Below are 23,516 nucleotides of genomic sequence, written 5' to 3' on the forward strand. Positions count from 1 at the left end.
TTAAAACTGATGCTAAATTTTTCAGCAAAAGTGCAGATTTTTTTATAGGACTGCTTGGGCAATTCTACTTGCTGTTAGCTCAATGAAGCAAACAGTCATCAGGAAGAGGTCAGACTCTTTGTAAATGTCTCTCCCTATCACAGGAAATCCTTCTAACGGCAGAGAACATTTCAGCAGTTTCGCAGCACAGGAGTTGTGCTCCCACCACAAAGCACACAGACTCTTTTCAGAAGGTTCACAGGCCAAAACACAGACTGATCCCCTTAATCCATGTATGCTACCTATCTAATCTTGAAACTACTTTGTAAAGACAACTGCCAGGGGCTTCAACAAGAGCTTTAGGAATGGCTGAAGTGGTTGATGTCTGCTACAAAGTATTTCAAACCCCAATTCTTTTTCCTTTACAAAAATGCTTGGGGAAAAAAAAAAACAAAAACAAACAAAACCCAACCAACCAACCAATCCAAAACAAAAGAATGACATGAAAATGGCAAATCCTTCTTCTGGCAGAATTAAATAGTGGCATTTTTAAGCCCACTCACCTCAACAGAGTGGGTAAAAACCTCCCAAACATAACGTTTCCATTAAAAATGCCATCTTACAACCCATTAAAATAGACTACATAGTTTTCAAGACCTAGGATTTAAAAACATATAATCTCACAGACAGCGGCCTCGAAATAATGGCCCAATTCAAGCTTGTTGAACTTTATCAGGGATTAGTGTCACCTGCTTTAAGCAATTTATTTTCTAATTTTGTGAACTGTAGGTGAAGCAAGCATACATGAGTTTTTCCTGGGAAAAAAGGATCAGATTCTTCCTCCTAAACACTAGTTACAGGTACCAGTCCCAGTTTCTCAGCTATGTAATTCCAAGGCATTGGATTTTGGTGGAACCATTATGGGCAGCATACCAGTTAGCTTCCTGAAACCAGACTGCTATTTCATGAGGCAAATTTGTGTACTATCCACAGTTATAACATATAGCTATTCAAGGTACAAACAACAGGATGTCATCCACACATTTGCCTTCTCAGCCAACAGCCTAAGAGCTGAATGCACATGGAAAACAACTTACATTTTAACTATTTAGGCTCAAAAGCTGCAGGTATACTAACAGTCTGAAAGAGTTCAGTGTATAGGCAACTATGCTATATGGAAAACTTATAATGTCAAGTGTATCCATCTGACTTTTCTCAAATGCTGCTGAGTGACAAAATGACCTTCATCTGCAGACACCAGCTCCAATGACCAAAGTCATGCAAGTGGACCCTGCAGGCCACACTACAAATAAGCAAATCTCCATGTATGAAAGGATCTGTTCCTGCAGTCCTCCCTTTGATCCAAGAGTCCAATAAGATACGAAACTTACACTGCACAGCATCTAGCTCCACGTAGACAAACACAAATTGCCGAAAAAAAAATCTAAAAAAAAAAAAAAAAAAAATCTAAATTTTTCAGGTCATTTGAAGTATGCATTCATAACACAGTTTTCAGACATGTCCTGGGAAGACTGAAAGGGTACTTTAACATGAGAGGCTCAGTCTGAAATACTTTTAACATGAAGCAGTTTAAATACAGTATTGAGAAAAATGCTGTCAAAGTTTCTTGCTTTCTCCTCCTCGGCTCTAACTTCAGAAATACACTGAAGACTGTTTTTTCTGAACCCAAGTGCTGTTTTGCCATTCTGTTCTATATTTTCTGTACAAGGTCAGCACTGAACAAAAACGCCCAAAGGATCAAAGTTTAAATTTCAGATAAAGGTTACTAGGAACAGAGAGGAGTACCCAATCTGGAAAAAAAAAAGAAAAACAAAAACAAAACCTAAAGAAAAGAAACAAAACACCACCCCAACAGCAACAACAACAAAAAAATAAAACCACTAAAATAAAATAAAATAAAAACCCCAAAATGCGAAAACCTATATAAGGATCTATAAGGCCAGAATAATCAAGGTAAAGATGCAATTTAGATTAATGAAATATCTAATTGCATTGAGTTCTATAATTTGTACTGCTTGTTTCTTTGCATATTTTATTTCTCATACCCCTGGACTAGTGCATCTTAAGATAATCTGCTTGAGAACCAGGCATCAAGTTTTAAATGCTGCCACATGTGCCAAGAGGGCAGTAAATACACTCCTTCACATATTAGCCAAGGGAAATAATTATATATATTTAATACAGGGTGCTCTCTCCATCTGTGTGGCCCAGGATTGCTTTTGTTTGGAGTCCCCAGGAATCATGATCAGAATTCAAGCAGCAAACCAAACAACCTCACAACCAAACCACAAGACCTCGTTCAGCTGGCATCTCACAGTTGGAAGCAACAAACGCGCACAAAGGCAATGCACAGGGATATAATTAGGACAAGCTCTCTAGTTCCTTACAAGAAGGGTCTAGAAGAGTCAAACTGATATTGACGAAAACCTGAGAAGATAAGTAAAAAAACCTTTTTAAACTGAAGGATGAAGTTGGCAAAAGGACAAGCAGGCATAAATACAATCTAGACAGGAAATAACAAGTTGGTTCTGCAGCAGCTTTCAAATGGGAGTTGTAATAGAAGCAACAAAAAAGCTTCAATACTAGCTGTTCTTTAAAACACCAAAATTTTATGTAAGGGATTATCTGAGATGTCAGAAACTGGTGAAAACACACAAAATTGCTGTAGCACAGTATTTATATATAAGCTTCCCTGTTCTCTTGTTTTGAATGGGTAACTTCTCAATGGGGAAGTTCTTGAAAAGCTGTGAGGCTGAGAAAGCATCACAACACACTCTTTGGTTTTGTATTTTTCTCTAAGCATGCACAGCTAGAAACAAGACACTTGAATAATGGACTTTACTAACACTGCAGAACTATCAAAGTGGGCTTTTTTAAGTCAGTGTAGTGTTGTTAGAATTTTTCCAAAGTAAGTCATGAATGAGGGAGTGAAATTGAGCTTAAGAAGAAGGGGGTAGGAGAAAAATGGTCTAATTTTGTCTTTTTTATGATCCTACTTTATTTTGAACAGGTAATAAATTAAAAAAAAATTCCCCAAGTCAGGTCTGTTTTGCCCATGATGGTATTTGTAAGTGATTTTCCTAGTCTTTATTTCAACCTATGAGCTTTTATCTTATTTTCTCCCTTGTCCTGTTGATGAGGGAGAATGCAAGAGCAGCTGGCTGGGCAGGAGGCTGCTGGACAAGGTCAAAACCACCACACTGGTACAGTGTAGTTATGGTCCCTGCAGAGCTGCTCTCCACTGCCTTATGTCCAAGGGGCAGGAGATCTGGGACCCCTGGAATAGGGCTCAACCTTTGTCTTTTTAAATTTTCATGAGGTCCCTGTTATTCAGTTCTGAACAGCAGCTGTGCCCTCCAACATATTGATTGGTCTCCCCCGTATGCTGTCATTTGCTAAAATTTAGCAAATGCTCCTCTGCACTCCTGAGAGAGATGTTGAACACAACAGGTACCAGAACACATCTCTCTGATACCCTCTTGATATTGCCCTCCACACATGATCCCACAACCATGACTCCTGAGCCCAACTATCTGAACAGGTTTTTACCCATCTGGTTGTCCTTTATCTGAGACTGTAATGTCCCAGTTGGATCCAAGAATACTGCAGGAGACAGGGTCAAAACTTTGCTAGAGTCAAGAAAAGTAACTTGCAGTGCTCTCTCACTGTCTGTAAACCCACAAAATAATCAGGTTGGTCAGGCATGATCTATCCTTGGTCAATCCATGCTCACTCCTCCTGATGACTGCCTCCTCCTTCACTTGCCCAGAAATGTGTTCCAACAGGGCTCGCTCCAGCATTCTTCCAGAGACAGAAGTGAAGCTAATCAGACTACAGTTTCCATGACTGACATTTTCTTTTGAAGATGGCTGCAGTGGCTGCCTTTTTCAGGCTGAGGTGCACCTTTCCCAGTCCACATAACCCTCAAAGACTGCAGAACAGTCATGCAAATCCCGAATTAAAACTTTATTTGTGGTAGACAGACAATATAAATTACCTCTGTGTATTCACTAACCATTCAAAACAAACAAACAAAAAAATCTAGAAAACACCTGTACTTGAACCAGAATAATTCCTGATTGTTCATTTTTAGCATTCATTTACTCTTTTTTATTTGACATATTGTTTTCCTTTTGTACTGTAAAATTAATTCAAATTTGAAACACTTTCATAAGTTTAACTATACTATTCCCTCTGAAAGCTCTAGAAACTTTATACTACATCAGACAGTAGGATATGCCAAGGTACAGTTTGGATGGAAATTCAACATACAGGAATGCTGAAATAAACTAATTACCCTACCCATTCATTTATGCCATGGCCCTCCGTAATTCTACAGAGAGAGGCATAAGAATCTTAGCACAATGTGGATTATATTTTCAAAATAGTACCAAACACACTGCAGTTCACTTTCTTTTCCTGCACAAGCAATTTCCATTTCTGTTCTCTCGGGCATACCATTCTGTTTGTGACATGAACCAAATTATATTGTTATCCTCAGTTACTAACAGATGACAGTATTTTGCACCAGACCAATCTCCTTCAAATTTCTTTATTTCCTCTGGAACTATGTTGGACATTTTCCCTAATGTAGCCTCTCTCAATAAGCAAAAAGAGACAGCAAAGATGGTTTCAGACAATACCCAGGAAAACTGAGCAGCATCAGCCTGCAGAACTCATTACTCCAGTTGTGGCTTTGACATTACTAATTTGCAAACATCTATTCTCCTTTTAAATCGCACCACAGAACTTGCATTCAAAGGAAAGAAGGAAACGGGCAGAAAAAACCATCATCACAGCTCACAGAATAAATGTGTCCTAACCCAATCCGTGGTTACCATAAATCAGCCTACCAACCACAGAGGATCTGTGCCAGGTGAAAATACCTCACATGGATAGACAAGTGTAGAAGCTTCAGATTCTGACAGAAAGAGGCTCAGCTGATCTGACCTTTCTAGGATTTCACACCTACTTGAAAAGCAAGAAAACCAGACTACTTCCACTCCATGCACAGATTACTCATGTAGAGAGGATGCTCAGATGCGTTATAATTTTTAACCAACATGGGAGGCAGCTAGCATTCAATACAGAATGCAAGTTAACAGGTTTCAAACACTAGTAAACAAGCAGCCATTACATTGGGTGTACAGCCCTCACTTCAAATCATCAACTGTAAACAGACACACTTTTCAGATACCTCCTGGGTATTTGTTGTGAAATTTCAGCTCAGCATCTAATTATATATTGCAAATCACTGGTTACAATTTTGACAAATCCATTGGTATTCTCTCAGACACACTCTTACTTTGCCTGCTACAGGTTATGTATCAAATCCAATCAGTACAAAGGGAAAAATAATGGATGGAGACAAGAGCTATAAAGGAAGTTATAAAAGTATACATATGAATACTGTGATGGATGCACTCTTTCTGTGAACACTTGGGATTACTGCTTCATAAATTAAAACAATTCAGTTGCGCACACAACACAAAATAAGCTCAAATCTCTATGGCTTTCTATATTTTGTTTTCTAAACCACCTTCTATTATTACTACAACAAAGTTAAGTCTAACACCTAAAGAAATCCTGTTTCAGACAAGAAAAAGAACAATCTACAGTGAGTCCAGAGCCACACAGGCAATGGTTGTCAAATACACACCACTGCCTAGTCAACTGACAACTGCCAAATTTATATTATATAAATGAGTTCAGCTTGTCTTCTTCTCAGAGGAGAAAGTCAATGCAAAAAAACTCAAAAAACAACAAAAAACCACCAAAGAGGGGGCATGTTTAAACCCCCTCCAGTGGACTGATTTTACATGTGTCTACAAAAAACAATCAAACTGCACAGCTATGTGACAGTATATCAAAATAACTGCAGAGTCATATCTTGAGATGCCATCTGACACAATCGTATTGATGTCCCTGTCCCTGAAGTCAATATCAGTGACACTGATTACATTTCTGATTTTTATTTTTACCCATTCCCAAAAGCCTCCAAGCATCTGTGGTTACTTTGTTAGATTTGAATGTTTCAATATTCTTACTGTTGGTTTAGTTTTCTCATCTGACTCTTCACTGTTCAGGTGGAAACTGGTTAGCTATACCCAGCTCTGCCAAACCAAGCACAGATAGCTCACTGCATCTATTTTCAGTGCCCCGTACAGACCGTCTCTTCTTTGGCCTGACCAATTCCCACTTGAGAGTAGTGATTCACTCTTCATGGTCTTGCCTGTCCACGTGTTGACTTTCAATGCCCTCCTTAAACTCTCTCCAGCTCTCTAACACATGCCAAAAAAGATACATCACCTGAGCCCCCACTGAGCATCCTTTGTGACTTTCCTAAGGCTATATTCTTGTTCTCTCAGCACAGCAGCTGGCTTTCAGTAACAATATGTCTCTGACAACTAATCTTACACTGACATTAGCTGCAACCCCCACAGAGGTTTCTGCAGATCTGCTACTTAGCCAGCTGCTCCCTCACCGAAGTACCACACACCTTGCTCTGGTTGGTGCTGAAGAGCACCTCCATCTTCCTTCCCCCTCTGAAGATTCATCATGGTTGTTTTTCTGTTCTCCAACATCCTGGTGGGTCCCCCCAGATTGCCACCTCTCCAGTTTTCACTCCTCTAATGAAAATGGTGAGTACTACTGACAAAATCCTGCAAAATCCACCTCGACGCAGGTTTCCGTTCCAACAGTAAGTTACTAGATTCTTCTCTGTGGCAAGAAAAAAAAATAAAATTGCCAAAATAATTGATCATCAAAACAGTCATAGCCTCTGAATAACTGTCCCTTACGAAACAGAATTAAAAATGTAGAAGACAACTGATTAAAGAATCATACACCACAGAGTAAGTATCTTTAAAATTCTTAAGAAAAAATATAGTAACTTAATATGACTAGGTTTTTTCCTACATCTTTAACATGGTTTTCAAAGTAAGTTTCTTGATTCAGTGTTGACAAAGAACACATACACCTCATTAAGCCACTTAACCCTATTCCACAGTGCACAACCAGTGAAATCACTATTGTACCAATGGAAAGCCCGTGTACTTTTGTACTGTCACTAAAAGTGACAGAATATGATACATCTTGTTTTAAAAATCCTTCAGACTGAATTGCTCTTTCACTGGTAACAACACACAGAGCTCCCATTACTTTAGTACACAGGCACTTCACAAACACTAATTTATAATAACTAGCAGTGAGCTAAAAACCCCTTCTTCTGCCATCACTCAACAACTTTTCACTCATGAAAGACATGGAAAAAAAAAAAAAGGGACTGTATGCCTTAGTTCAGATTTAGCCAGCACTCCCTGCAAATAAAAGCCCTGGTACTTAACCTTACCGTGTGATACTACCAAAGGGCATTCCTGACTTCTGAGATATAATGATGTACCACCTCTCTCATGAAAAATACTGAACTGCATCTTCTGACAGAAGCATCGAAGAAACCAGCAAGTAATTCTTCAATCAAACAGAAACTGCAACACTAACACTGGCAGTATACTTTTGAAGTCAGATCATTATCTGTCCTACAAAGATGGAGTGGAACTACTGTTTTGTACTCCAATTCCACTTAAGCAGGAGACATAAATAGTAATTAACTTCTGAATGAAAATTTATCATCTCAGAAAGAATAATGGGAATTAGGTAGAATGTCAAAGCAAAGGCTAGAGAATTAAAGAAATTTAAATCTTCTGAGATTAAACCAAAAATAGTACTCTATCGGAAGTTTAGCATTAAACTTCTAATAAAAAATAAATCAATAGCCTCCATAGCAACTGCATACTTTCCAATATGGCAGAGTTATTTCTAAGTCTACTATAACACACAGAGTGAAAACAGTGAAAACACCGCAGTATTGTAGGAAAACTATGGGAAATTGTGCTATTTGTTGTAAGGCAAATAAAAATGCTGCCAAGAGACACACCCAGTTAACGTACCATTGCTGAGACTGACAATGTCCACCGTATTTTCATCTGTCAATTCAGGTAATATCATCCAAGATTAAAAAAAATACAAAAAAGACATTTAAATGCTATCCCTTTCCACTAAGGTATGCTAATACATTAATTTTGATGGCTTAAATTCTATTTCATGGCAGTGAAAGGTTATACAAGAAATCAGCCTACTTGCTACCAAACCTGTTTCTAGCTGATGAGTTTTTGTCTCCACAACTCATGATTTTTCACGGTACAGCATTAGTGGCACAACCACTCCTGATGGCAGGGACTCAAAATTATTTGAAATGTTTCTTGAAAACTGTAAAAAGAAAATACTTCAAAAAGGCAAAAGTCTGATTATCACAAAGTTCTACATTTCTTCTAAAGTAACAAAAAATACTCTCCTGAAGAGGTCATTCATTTGTAAAAAAATGTCAGTGCAAATAAAAATATTACTATTAACTGCATGATCTTTTATAAAAGACCACTGCAACAGAAAAATGAAAAGTGCTAAAACTAAGATAAACTAGATAAGGTTTCTAATAACCTCCATCACTAATTGTTTATTCAATTAGTCATAACTCAAGTGTCTGTGAGAAAGAAAAAGGGGAGTAAAAAAAGCAGTCATGGTCTGATATATAGTGCATTCAGAATTACAAAATAAATTTTATTTTTTGAAAGCAAAACATGTAATTTTAAATACATTAATCCAAATTCTATACTTATATAGCATCAATGCTTTATAGACTCATACAGAACTTTCTGTAAAATAAAAACCAGATTAATGTTATTTTATCAACACATAATCGGTTTGTGGAGAGGGTATCACACACACAAAGTATACACGAGGTTTTTATATAAGTTGATACTACTCAAACAAAAATGCAAAGACTCATTAAAGCTTCATTAAAGATTTAATATATCATGTTACTGATTTTCAATTACCATTTGCCAAAAAGAAAACAAAGAATCACATAAGCTTATAAGATTTACAACCTATGCATAATACTAGCTGAAAAAAAAAACCACCTGCTATGATTAAACAGTCTGGAAGGTAGGGTCTTTTATTAGGTTGATAATCCACAAACAATACTTTGAAGTGATTAAACACTTCTGTATTTCTCAACCTTAACTTTTTAACCACTGGCCAATTTTATATTTATTTTATGAGTCTCAAAGATAACAGACATCCTTTAAGCTTTACAGGTAATCCCAGTTCACCCTCCCAGTAGGGGAAATATGAGCAGAAGTCTGTCAGGGGCTGGCAGACCAACCCATGGGCAAGACTAAACCAGCAGTCCAAGTCTTCAGCCTGACATCCTCACACGCTTCTGCTTCTTGACCAATTTCCTGACTTTATTGGCAGATGTGTAGGAAGGATATAGTGAGCGGGACAAGAAGGCAACAGAGCAGTAGAAGTAAGGCAGATTTATGAAATCCTTATGAATCTTAAGAAAATCAGTTTCCATGTGCTTGTGTTTCTTCTCGAAAGCACTGGGAGAATCACAGTCCTGAAACTATCTTTATTGCATCACACAGATCCCCAGTGCCAGACACTCTTCATTTATTTGGTCCTGGCTTCAGACCAGACCCAGCTCCTATAGCAGAACTTTCACACCAATGATTAAAACCTTGCACTGACCTGCCACTTAAAGAGTGGCCCTGACACCAGCTAGACGACCTGCCTATCCCTTCCCCAGCTTTGCACAGGACAAAGAAAGGCCATTTGATCTCTGATGGAGCAAGAGGGAAACGATTGTGCCCATTCCCTGAGAAAAGCTGTCCTAGCTACTCTTGTGCCAGGTTTCCTAAATTCACTGTCGATGACCTCCAAGCACAAACCAACAAAATACTGTGAAAGTGAGTAGTCCAGACAGCCTGCTGCTTTGAATTAAACAAGAAACTGAAAAGGCTTTAAATTTCAAAACACCTGGAGCTGACACAGTTTTACAGCAGTGTAACAGGGATCTGAAGGCATCCCACCTTTGCCTGCCAGGAGCTGATGCCAGGGCAGTGCAGGAGGCATGCAATGTCATACAAGTCATATACGGGAAGATATTTCATTTGCATGTTGTAACCTTACCAACTGCAGGTTTAATATAAGAGACTCTATAAAAATGTCTAAGCATCATGCTACCCCAAAGTTTAGTTCCTTCAAAGTGTACATTATCCACATACTTAGCAATCATTTCTTTGATAAATAATACTCCTACCTGCCTACCTGGCTTTACTCCAGGACTGATTTATTCTAAATTTTGCAACCTGCCTGGGTTCTGATAGGACCATCAAGTACAAACAAACTGTGAAGAAAGCAAAAGATTAAGCATAAAGGTAACTGCACAAGAACACTTTCAAATACAGAAATGAAGATCTAGTAGCGCCAATTCCTTCAAAGGGCATTTTGCCATCCAATTAATAATTCCAATGAGAGATTTATTTTATTTTTAAATTTCCTCAAGCTTCATAAACCTGTATATCAGAGGAGAACAATTTTTCATTGACCATAATAAGAAATACTTCTCTGACACCAAAATTGCCTTAAAACAGCTGGCCAGAATCCAAATTGACTAGTTTCTGGGTTTGGGGTGTGGGTTCTCTGTTGGTGGTGCGTTTTGTTTGTTTGCTTTCACTATATTGCTCAAAAGCTCTCCTAAAAAAATGCCATCCAACAATAAAACACAAACAAACCCCAAACAAACAAACAAAAACAAAGCAGCAAATTCTTCCCGCAAGAACAGAATAAAAACTACCAATGTGATGAAAAGAAGCAGAAGACTAACAGATCATTTTCCCTTAAGAAAGGTTTGGGTAAGAGCACTGTTTAAGAAACATTTTTTTTTTTTTTTCCTCCAGCTACAAGGAAGTGTACAGAATTTTTAAAAATTTTGTACTTTAGAAACCACTGAAAAGTTGAAAAAATCATTCAGCAACTGAGCCATTCTGAATCTAAGAGTGCAAGTGTGACAACAGTTATGGTATACAGCTTACAACGACAGCATAAGAGTTACTTAAACAGATTTTGCTTGAGAACTGTACAAGAAAAAAAAAAAAAAAGGGAGTTGGGGGTGGGGGAAAGTGAAAACTTAACTAGCAAAATTGCTTCCAAATAGAATATGGGCATATTCTCCCAGAGATATCCACAATGCCTCAGGGCTTTCTCAGCTCAGTTCCCAAGTTAGCCTTTGATAGTAACAAACACATGGATTAAACACTAAGCATAGACCTCCAATTTATTCTAAATAAATGTAACTCCACAAAAATGAATACAGCTTTGTGTCACTGATAGGATTATAGCTGAGCAAAAGAGATTTAAATCAGATGCCTCTAGAGTGTTTTCCCCTCATTACAAATATTGTTTCTTCTACATTCCTAGAGCGAGTGAAAATCATTTTTTTGGGACTTCACTAGTTATTCCAGAAGCAAATCAGTGAGACCTGTAGAGTCAAAGGATCTCTGAGACTCTCAGTTTCTATTTCCTATCCATGTACTTTTTCAAATTCCGAAGGATGTGCAACCTTGGGATCTCCAGGAAGAAAATCCCACTTAGGGAAAATATACCTAAACTCAGAAATAACACTGTTGATAATACCCTTCACCTTCACTAGTTTCTACCTCAGGGATTTTGGACAGCCCAAAAGCACGGCCTCAGCAGCTCTCCAGGGCTTCCACAATGCCATGCTCTGCTAACCTGCTCATTGCTCAGAAAACACCAGCATGTTTGTCTCTATGGGGCATCTCTAGGAGTTATTCTAGAGCAAGCAGTTAGTGAAAATGTAAACAGAATTATTCAATGTAATAACTGCTATAAACTATGTGCTACTTAAAACATAAAAGATCATCTCCTACATGTAGAGAGGATTATCAATTCATTACTTCTACCCCTACTCCCCCAACACTGGAGCAGCAATGTCACCTCAATATTTTTGGTTGCTTTACATAGAAAGAAACAAATAGAAGGGCATTTGGAAATATTTTTAATTTCCAGGTATTTGTAGCACTTTTCACAAAATATACATACAAATTAAACCTTTCTATGAGTTTCAGTGAATTTAACCAAAAGTCATGTAAAACTGTGAAGTGCATTCATAACAAGCTCCAAGCATCACACACTAGTGTTTAATTACATGTTTGGTATTTATGAAAAAGATAATGTTATTCTAAACCTTAGTAGGTTCCTGGAAGTCACAGACTCTGCACCTGAGCTGCCCTACCATTCCACCATTCTCTCAATGACTTCTGATCCAGCTTACATGTAAAGCAACAACAAAAAAAATCAGCAATTTGTTATCAAACTTAGAAATAAAACCCAAAAATAAACGTTGAGAGTTCCCTGGCAGATTTTCTGGTGTGCCTTTAGACTTCTCAAACTACTAACACAAGAAAAATACAGCAGTCATGAAGTACAAGTGACAGGCAGACCACCAGTACAGCAACCCATATGCTGCACATGGCTATGGGGACCACACCACCTTCTCCATCCTACTTCAATGTTGCTCCAGTTCTAAAGATCTGGAAAAGTCTGGCAAATTAAGGGATTTCACACATCTTTTAAGAGCAAGAAAAATATCTTAAAGAGATAAAATACATCAGTATCTTCTCTACATCTCTTATAGAAGCTACTTTATTGGAAACCATACAGTTTTTCAGCTCAGACTCAAAACTTAGCCTCTTCTTTGGCAAAAAAAAAGGTTGAGGGAGGAAGGAAAGTACAAACAGTATGTGCAATAATTAGACCATTAAACACTTGCAAGCAATATACATCCAAGGAATCAACTAATTCAGTGAGATATTGTAAAATAACTTCCTCAATTCTGAGTCGTACAGAAGCTACAACACTAGTTCTACACAATTGCAATCAAACAATTTACAATCAAAATCTCACCACCAAATGGAGTCAGGCTTGATTCACATTATAGTCTTTTGGTCCTGTGCAAGGACGGGGTTGTGATTGCCCAGCAGGCAGTACTGCCTAGTTGGTATGCTTAAGGTATTACAGTGATGGGTGAAAATGTGGCTATATGATAAAGAACATCATAAAATTCGGGATGATTACAGAGACAGCAATGGTCTACAGAAGTAACTTTAATTAGTCTTCAATTACTAATAAGCATTTGCCACAATGCCAAATGTTAAGAGCATGGTAAACAAGATTTGCAGAGAAGCAACAATCAGAATCCTTATGGCTACAGTGGCACTGCTTGGATGGCCTGTGGGAAGCAAGGAGAGATGTCCTCGAATAGCTAAAGGCATCTTGCAATCATAGTATACACTTCATCTTTCCAGGAAAAAAAGCTTGTGTACAAACACATAGCACTTTCATAGCCAGCTGTGGTAGCCAAAGATACTTCAGCTGGAGATTATACTCTCCCTGGAAGGAAAATCTAACACACAGGACCTAAAGACCTCTTTGTTGATCTATATTAACTCCCAGATTTCTATCAATAATTTCCAAACATATTCCTTAACTGTGTCTCAGTTAATCCAGCATTACCATCACAATTTCTCCTAACTTTTAGAATTATTTAAAAAAAAAATTAACTAACCCCCTGGGCATTATTTCATTACTGGTACTTGCACAGTGTTACCATTTTTCTCCTAATCGCCTTTTGCCCAGCATCTGTACTGCACTCCCTCTGCCACTCACTGTGCTTCTATCTGATCCTTACAGTTTAAGTTGGTTTTTCTACAGATTTTACTTTCCCTGTATTTTTTAAGGAAGAAAAGCAAGTAGCATACATTGTGGCATTGTATTGGAATTACATCAAAGATAGACCCACTGGTACAGGGCACACTTCTTAGCAGCATTCCACTCAACTGCAAAGGAATAAAACAATGACTACAAAGCATGACCATATGCAATTGTACTACGATCACCTGTGAGACAAGTGATACTGATTTACCAATAATAGCTGATCTTTCACAGGGATCAAACACACTAATGTTCATTCCTAACCCTTACTACACTTCAATCAACGTTTATATATCCTAAACTACTAAAGCAGTTGACCACTAAAAGAGTCATGAAATGCTGCTTCAAGGGCAAAAGTGAAATGGAAAATAATTTACTACATCCTTATCATACACAGCTTTGTTTTCTGCTGCTTCTGTTGGGTTAGGAGGGAAGATTATTCTCCCTTATTAACAAAAGGAAGATAATATTTCAGTCCTCTCCAAATATTAAGAAACATTCCTACCCTTTGAATATCCTTGTGTTATTTATTTCAAAACAAAAACCTCAGACTGTAAGAGACACACAACTAAGGCAGAGATCAAACGTTTACACATTCTTTTGAAGCAAAGAGCTTTAATGGCAAATTAAGCTCCAGTACTAGAAAGCTGCAATTAGATTCAACATTACCCTTAACTCAGTCCCTGTAACTCCTTGCTGTCTCTCTTCAACAGGTTAAAAATCGGCAGAGTGAAATCTTTTTCTCACAATAGACATTAAAAAACCACTAACCCTGGAATTCTTGAATTGGCCTCAGTTCAAGGAGTTGGGGAAAAAAAGAAAAAAAGCCTTTACTGGCATAGAAGCAAAATGTAATCTTCACAGGGTAGACTAATAACCCAATTTCTACTCAAAATTACGGTAATTCTTGTCTGGGCAGCACAAGGTTTACCAAATAAAATGGAGAAAGTTTTCTTCTGAAACCCAGGAATGCATTTGTCCCTAATGAATCAATAAAAAAAAACCCACACAAACCCTCATATAAAAGAGTGTACAATCACAGCAGCAACAACAGGTAACAAAACACTACAGAAGGGCCATGTACTTGGTATGCGGATGATAACAAGAGAAACCGGTTACAAGGAGGTCTTCTACTTCTGTAACTCACTGGGCAACTTTATTGGTGTGGTAGAAGAAAACCAGATGTCATCTTATTTACATACATACAGATAATATCCCAACAATATATTCAGCATTAAGAAAAAATGTAAAGTTGAGAAAAATTTATTTCTTTGACCATATATTCACTAAGCCACAGCAAAAAGAAAGACTTTCCCCACGCATCAGAGCTATGCAGAACGGTAACTCTCCACTGCCAAGTCTTCAGCATGAACAGACAAAGATTTATTTAGACAATGTTTGCCACTGGCTCAAAATTGGGGACTGTGAAGCTTTTTCTATCACAATGGTGAAGCATCTGCCAGTTTTTAAGCTCTAAGGTTAACCCAGTCCATGGTTCTGCTATAACTTCCAAGAGATAAAGTAGGATCTTCTTTTCCTGAAACATGTATGTTCCTAGATTAAATGCACATTCAGACTCGAACTACTTAACTCTCTCCCCATGTGTTTTTCACATGTTCAAAGGCGTTTTTCTAACCTCAGTCCCTCACAGATAAAAATTCACTATTACATCATTGCTATTTCTTGGGGAGTATGTTACACATAGTGGGAACTCATGAACGCGGCTACATTTAGAAGCAGAAGTATTAGCCTCCTCAGGACAAAGAAGAGCAAGTGGAAAACATGATGACATAATTTACAAACCAGATACAGATGGAAGTGAAAAGAAAAAAGAAGAGGATTAAATCCTTACCACATAACAGTTCAAAGGCATTTAAAATACAAAGTACTCTCAGCAAAACTAGAACAGATACACACCAGATGCAAAATAAATGTGTAAATGAGATTACCTTACAGACCTTGTCACAAGTGTGGTGCACATTCAGATAGAGCTGAAGGGTGACAACGCTATGCTTATAAGAAGGAATCCAATTTTCACATGCTACACTTGGGATAGGAAAGATAAAATTAAAACTCGCACATAGGAAGGTTTCCTCTGAGGTACCTGGGGCTGAGACTGAAGAACTGCAGTCATAAATATAATCCTGGAAATAGAAATAAAAGCACCACTACCATCCTGAGTCCCTAGACAAAACCCTGCAACAGTACCACTGCCATCTCATCAAATGCAAACTGAAATTGGTGTATTTTCAGTCCATGGTTGCCCCTGACACTCAAATGCCTCTTCACAAGTGAGAGTGTCAAAAAACCCAGCAGTTCCCTGTGTCAGTGCTTGGTAAACTACAAACATCAGAAAGAACAGATCTGGGAGCCACTAAAAAAGAATTCAGGAATCACTGCCTGTGTGGAGAGCATATCACAGCTGACGAGCAACCGAACAAAAGACTAAACTTGTAAGGCTTTAGTCTCTCCTCAGCAGCAAACAGCTTCCGGATTTGCACCTTTGAAGCTTAACGTTGATCCAACCATTTTCTCGTTAGACAAGACTGCAGCCAGAAGATTTGCTCTTTGGATTAGAAAGGCATGGTGGAGATCTTTTGGGGGACTTCTTCCTCTTGGTAGAAAATGTTGGTATTTCATTAACACTGTTCTTAAACAGCTGTGGTCATAGGATCTTAAGGTGCCTTCAAAAGATTCAGTTATCAAGCAAGCACACAATAATAAAAAGACTAGAGAAATAACAACAGTCTGAATATGAGATATTCAGATAAAACAGCAGGTGCTTTTAGTACTGTATGCTAACCCTTGCTTTGTACTTGGCATTGGCTTGGTTACAGCAGGTATGACATAACTTATTAACATGTTGCATCATTGTCCTGGGTTCAGCAGTAGCAGTCATTTTTCTCCTCCTTGGTAGCTGGTGCAGTGCAGTGTTTTGACTTTCGGCTCGGGAACAGAGCTGATAACAAGGATGTTTTGGTTTGGCCAAGGACTTTGTGAGCCTCATGCTCTGCCAGGGGGGGAGGGGAAGCCGGGAGGAAGCAGAGACAGGACACCTGACCCAAAGTGACCAAAGAGGTATTCCATACCACAGCACGTCATGCCCAGGATGTAACTGGGAGTTAGCCGAAAGGGATGGGAGACTGCAGGGTTGGAGGAGGTATCGGTCGGTGCTTGGTCGGGCTGAGGGGGGGCAAGTTATCGGTCTGCTGGTGCTGAGGTCTTGTATTCTCTTCCCTTGTGATTTCCTTTATCATTATTATCATTGGTGGTAGCAGTAGTGATTTGTGTTATACCTTAGTTACTAAACTGTTCTTATCTCAACCCGTGGGAGTTGCATTCTTTTCGATTCTCCTCTCCGTCCCTCCGGGAGCAGGGGGAGGGAAAGAAGGGGGGGAGTGAGTGAACAAGTTACCTGACTGGGTTTAAACCACGACAATCATCAAATGCACCAGATGGATGCTCCAGTTACATAACGTCTCTTCCCTTTCCCACTCCCCACCTCCAACCAAGATGCAACTTTCAAAGAGCAATGACAGGCACCAACACTGAAAATCTTGTGTTCATAGTTACTCACCTACCAAAGTGTAATCACTAGTCAATTACTTTAGTCAAAAGTAATGGTAGAAATTGGTGTTGATCTTGAAACCATTTACAAAGCTGTACTTATGCAGCGCTTGTGAGGGTTCAGGATGGGCTGTTTTGACCAGGGTGAACATGGAACTACGCACAACTGAAAGTCTCAAGCAAGTTTGATTTTTTCCCAAATAATCCACTCCTGCCATCACCCTCATGCAAGCTCCACCGACACTGCCTTAACAGGTGACCAATACTTTTTGCATTTCCAACATCCCAATTTGTCTTCTTAGGGTAAAAAAAAAAAAAAAAGACTATATTCCTGTCTTTCCTGTATTGTCCCCCTTATGCACACATGCCACTGCTGCTGATGGACAGACTGACCACAAGAGTGGTGCAAGTTCTCTTGCTTGTTAGTGGCACCAGTGGAAAACAGGTGGGTCTCCAGTGAAGCTGCAGCAACAGTCAGCTGCCTCACATTGCGCGACTCTTCTCTGCAAGCCATCTTCCTTCCTAAATCCCTCTGGCATTTCAGCCAGCACTCCCATCCCGTTCAAACTGAGTGTGAATAGTTACAAGTGACTTCACAGCACACCATAATAGAAAAACCTAATGACTTTGTATTTGCAAACATGTCTTCTCTCTCTAGGATGAAGCCCCACAAGTGCCACATGAAGACCCATGAAATCCGCCCAAAGACTTGATTAGATTCCTCTCAGAGAGAGTAAAGTGGGAAGTTTTATCCAAATTATAAGGTATGCCCACTATTCAGCACCTCACTACATCCAAAAGGTCACAAAAAGAATACCACCAGGGTTTGTAAGCTACTCTGCCATAATAACAGTGTGAGATCTCGAAAGGCCTTGAAGCCACAGGATTCCTGTCATGCACTGGAGAGATGGTAAGTCTTCGAAAGGCAGAGGAAATAAAGTGATGGCAGATGTGCACATAAATGGAGGAGGCTAGCCTTTAAGGGATGTGTGACTGATTTTTTGACACACTAAGATGCAGAATATTATAAAAATGGAAGAACAACAGCTTCTTTGTGTGCTGTCATTAAGTCCTTGCAGTTCATATGATTTATAAACCTTCCGACTGACTTTAAAAATATTTTAACTGGCTGAAAAAATATCTTCTTCTTCCTTGCATCACAAGAAGTCCTGAATTACTCCACCTCACCCTGTGAATTCCTTCCAAGTAATTTCACACTCTGGTTTCAGGTGTAAGACACCTACAAAAGTATACATACCCTTCAGCCTGTCCAATGGCCCAAAAGTCACCATTCTATATGCTCTACCATTTGAAAATACAAGGCTTTTGGACAGGCAGATGAAAAAGTAATTCTCTACCAAATAAATGAAATGCTGTTTCTTAATAAAAAAGGAATTCTTACCTTACTGCTGTTTGTGCTCTTCTGTTATCCGGAGCATATCTAGTGTATGTATATAAACCCGCACCACAGTGCCTGTGAATGCCACTCCTTGCAAAACCATAATAGAGAGTTTAACACCACAGATCAAAATTGGGTTATGAACTGCTCAGGTTTCAACACAATTATATATTGGAAGGAAAAAAAAAAAATCAAAAATATCTTTGGACCTTTGCCTAAGAAGTCATTATTTTCATGGGTAAAGATACTGAAGAAAAAGTATCTTCAAGAAAATACAAATTTGCATACCAGGAATGTGACATATAAAAATTGCTTTTGCTCCATGCACAAAAAGGCTGTTCATTATAGTTTTAATTCCTAGAGAATCTCCATTTGGGGTAGAGAATTTACTACTTTTTTGGAAACTGACTATACAAATAGTAACTGTAAAAACTAGCTCTGTGCTTTGAATATTAACTTCTTGTGCAACTGTATTTCTACACTGCTATTCAGTCGAAAATGCTTTAGTTATCTACCAGGGGATAATTTATCCTGAAGGGGTCTGACAGAGAACCAGATCTCCTCTAGGAAGTGCTTTGTTTTTCCTGGTGGATGACAGCTAATGACTGGATCCCAGTGACACAGGCACTCTCATAACCAGTGCAGCAGGAGACTTCAGATAATGTCACCTGCAATACCCAAAGTAACACAAAGAGTTACCTGATACATTAACAAGACTACTTTTTATCTAAAATAAGCAGCATACATCATGCAGCTTATGGACATCCTAATCAATTGACTGTTATCCTTCCAGCACACTAACTTAGCTTTCCTTGAAAAAAAAAAAAATGTTAAGAGGTGGGTATCTTGGTTACAAAACACCAGAAAAAGTCAAATCAGTAGCTAACGTGAAATACTACTTCTAGTTCTTTTTAATAAAGTAGTTAGATTTTCATCCAGAACATATTTTGATGTACTGTCAAAGCATTACTTGTGTTTATCTTCTAAAATACAGATGTGTTTTCTGTAGCCTTAATTACCTTTACATTTGCATTCAGAAGCAGCTTGACCTAAGCTGAAACAAAGACATTCAGCCTTCACAGTCTGCTTAGGTAAAGAAATAGAAAGATATGTGGGAGTGTGTTAAGTCCCCAACTCAACTTTAACTGCAAGTAAAGCTGCTGATTCCCAGACCTGTGTGGCCTAAAGGATACCACACTCAAAACACAACCCATTAACACTGCCTGACTTGGGCAAGACTAAACCAGAGCAGCCAGACTAATTATCATAAGGATATAGTTAAATTAAAGCCTGGATGCTGAAGCTAATGCAGAAGCAACATCATCAAGTAGAGCACTGTCCCCTTGGATAGATGCCCAACTCCTTGCCAAGAAGGCATGGAGCTCAAACGTCTCCCACACGCCTTGCAGCCCTAACAAGATCCTCCTGCACAGGGAAGCTTTCAAGGACTTCGGGATTTTCTCATTGTTATGAAATAAAATTAAGCATGCCAAAACCTGAATGATGTCATGGCAATCTCATAAGTGGATTACATTAATCATTTATCAGCAAGGGAAGATAATTCTTGAGTGAGAGCAGAACCCTGAGTTCATCCCTATTTTCAACTCTGAGACAAAAAGTACAATAGCTGTGAATGTCAGAAATACATGCAATGTTTGTGGAAAGGATATGTAAAATGTCCACTGAAAATGCAATGGAATTAAAAAGCTATACACTAGTTTTTCACTGACTCTTTTATTTAACAGAAGTTTCTGTCAGCTCACCACAAAGTTACTGGGGAGATTTTCTTCATTAGGTAAAAGGTAACTGCACAGCACATAATTAGCAGGAATGTTGCTTAATCCTTATTTTCTTTTATAATGCTCTAATTTAAAAACTACTGCAACACAATTTAACACAGAAAATACGTCTTTTCTGGATGTTATTTCTCTATGTCATCTATCAGGTCAATAGATAAGCTAATACACCCATATTTCAGCCCCTTCATGGGTGGAACAACTGTGGTGAGATGGACTTAAAAACTAGCACCCATCAGGAGGTGATAACTGTTCCCCTCACATGGTGAAACCCCAACACTCAGTCACCCCAACGACAGTAGCAGCACGAGCAGCTCTCTGCATGGCAGCCTGGCCAGAGGGCAGATCGGAGGAAGGCTTGCCTCCAGCAGCCATGCCCCATCTCATCAGGGCAGTGAGCAAAATCTTCTGCACACCCTTATGTTCGAAGCCCACGAGAGACAGCACTTCTGCTGCAGAGCTTCACGCTTTAGTTAAACCAAGGTCTACCAACATGGCATGTGCAGCCCTCCCCTTAGTCACCTGATTTGAGCAGAGCTTTGATCAGATGGCATTTAGGGATCCTTTCCAACTCAAGCTACTCTGTGATCATAAAAAGGCTGGTGTGAAAAAGCTGTTAAGAAAAGAGAAGAAAAAAAACCCCTCAGCTCCCCACACACATCACACAAAACATACTAATTTCTTCTTCCAATAGTGGAGGCAGTACCCACATTCCCAAAATTCACCTGAGACAGCTATCATACAAAAAACTACTAGTTTTGCCTGTTACTTGGATTTGAACAGTGTTAAACTAAAGCTTTCATTAGCCTTGGGAAGACCTAGAGCAAAAGCTTTTACCCTCTGCTTCCTCCTCTGGCAGGAGCTTTTTTGGGCATTACTCAGTTGTTCTTTTTAAAACATTTAAAATTTATTTAGCCTAAAGTAGACTTACATCTAAGATTTCTAAGCATCAGGATTTCAAACATTATCAAAGCCTCTTCAGACTAGACACCATATAAATACATGGTCATGGTAACACTGTTATCAGAACTCATATGTCAAACTAAATAAAAAAAATTATATATTAATAAAACCTAAGCATATATTCAAGGGAAAAAAAGAAGTCATATTTGTGCATATTTCAAATCTCCTATTATGTTCTGAGTTTTCTTCCTCCGCCTTCCGTTTAAAAGTACCTACTTTTACATACCCCAAACCTGATAAAATTATTTTAAAAAAAAATAATTTTAAAACCAGACCAAAACAGGCTCTACACCTGTATCTCCAAGACACTGAACCAGGATCTCAATAACTCATACACAGGAAGGCAGTTCTTTTCCTGATGTACAACCCCAGCACGGAAATAATAAAGCAACAGTGAGTTAATGTAGGGTAGCTGCCCAATTGATCTTGGTAGCAGATGGACAAGTTTTGAGTACTCCATGGCTCTGCTGTCCTGGTGATTTCCTGATCTGTGCTCATCTTTCCGAGCTGAAAGTTTGCACATCAAATTCAGCAGGTATGCTCCTGATGCACAAACAGGGTGCCATGGAGGTTCAGAAGAGTTTAATTAGTTGAAAAAGAGAAATTACCACTAAAAGGATTCAGCCCAAATTCCAAGGATGGAATTTGTCATCTGTCACATTCTCCCACAGACTTTTAATTAAGTCTCTCACTCCCCTGCACTCACATTTTCCTCAGATGGGTGACAAGGTGGTCACCTTCTTACGGAGAGTAATTCTTACTGAAGTGCTCACTAACAGAAAAGCAAGTTATCCTTGATTGCTCGCTTTTAAGCAAGATTTGACAGACCAAATAGATAATCCAAGAACACGTTGGACAACATGGAGGGAGGATACATGTCTTAAAAAACATTAAACACTCTAAATTTTTAAACATTCTGATATAATTGGCTAAATGTCACATATCATCTCCTCCTTTTGCTATGCAATGGGAAAAACAGAGGTTCTCTTTGTGGTCTACCTCACCTAGACTATTTATTGTTTTAAATACTTCTAATCCATTTCTTTCACTAGTTTTGTTGATGATGTAAAAAGCACACTGCTTATCCACAAACAGTTGCCTATACAGGTTTATTGGATGATGAAAACTTCTCCCAGTAAGTATTTGCCATTAGACAGAACACATCACAGGAAACACCTTGCAGGACACCATCCTGTAAGGACAACAGGACGGACCAGGTAAGATGCCACTGGGAAATGCCAAAAATAATGGCTCCCTAGAAACAGATTTGCACTTTCATTCCCACTACTCCTCCCATGTCAAGATGGACCCTCTCCAACAGAAAGGGTCTAGTGGAAAAATACCACCCTGTGGTCCTAAGAGTATCCTCAGCCAAGCCCCCTGCCATCCATAGCTGTCACATACCCATTACACTGCTCCTGTATTTATTTATTCAGAATTAGGACAGATATTATCATTCTATGCCCATACAGATGAAAGGAGCAAACAAGGCCCTAGGCCCCTTCAGTAAAGCAACAGACATACAGGTTTTGTAGAAGAACACAGTCTCATGTGGTGGAACAGAAAAATACCACCACACTGCTCTGTGGCTTATCAAATCCATCAATACTACAAAGCAAAAACAATCAATCTGTTTTTCAGAAACCTTTAACCCCTATACAGCACATATTGCAAGCAATCTATTAGAAATAAATAGACAGTCGTTTGCCAGATCTCTCATTAAGTGGGAATCTTCACCTTCTGTGAAACCAGAAAAACACATTAAAAAATGCATTACTGGAACATCAAGGCTTGACTTAAACCTACAGTAATAGGATCTTGTTCAAAGTTAAGCTTCAATTAATCAAGCTGCACTGCCTATGGAGTACATGTATTAAACTATCCAAAGCACTTAAAATTTGGTTTTGTATTATTATTTTTTTGAGCATAAAAGGTCTGATTCTTCTAATTCATAATCTCATGTAAATCCAGAAAAGCTATGATCAATAGCAAGACAATTCATGTGCCAAGGGAAAAGCATGCTGAATCTGGTCAGAAGTATCTAGGTCATGAGATGCAAGTTAGAGGTTCTAGTTCTCTGTTTGATTTTCCCTTCATTTTGTCTATTCGTTGACTCCGAAGTTTATTTTATAATTAATTTTTCTAATGTTAAC

General features: G+C 38.6%; 1 protein-coding gene across 6 annotated transcripts in view; it reads right to left on the bottom strand.

Moving 5' to 3' along the window:
• APBA1 (amyloid beta precursor protein binding family A member 1) overlaps positions 1-23,516 on the bottom strand; it is a 93,129-nt gene that overhangs the window by 66,451 nt on the left and 3,162 nt on the right. For 2 of the 6 annotated variants that reach the window (XM_057402162.1, XM_057402161.1), the window contains exon 1: positions 22,368-22,390. The exons of 2 other annotated variants lie outside the window; for them this stretch is intronic. The gene's annotated coding sequence lies outside the window, so the exon portion shown is untranslated. Of the gene's footprint in view, positions 1-22,367; positions 22,392-23,516 lie in introns of those variants that run through there. 2 more of the 6 variants (XM_057402160.1, XM_057402157.1) reach the window with 1 other exon arrangement.

Source organism: Pezoporus wallicus, unplaced genomic scaffold, assembly GCF_028554395.1.
Source record: "Pezoporus wallicus isolate ANWC-B61680 ecotype Strahan unplaced genomic scaffold, APGP_CSIRO_Pwel_v1 contig_6275, whole genome shotgun sequence".
In the NCBI taxonomy this organism is placed as follows: Eukaryota; Metazoa; Chordata; class Aves; order Psittaciformes; family Psittacidae; genus Pezoporus; species Pezoporus wallicus.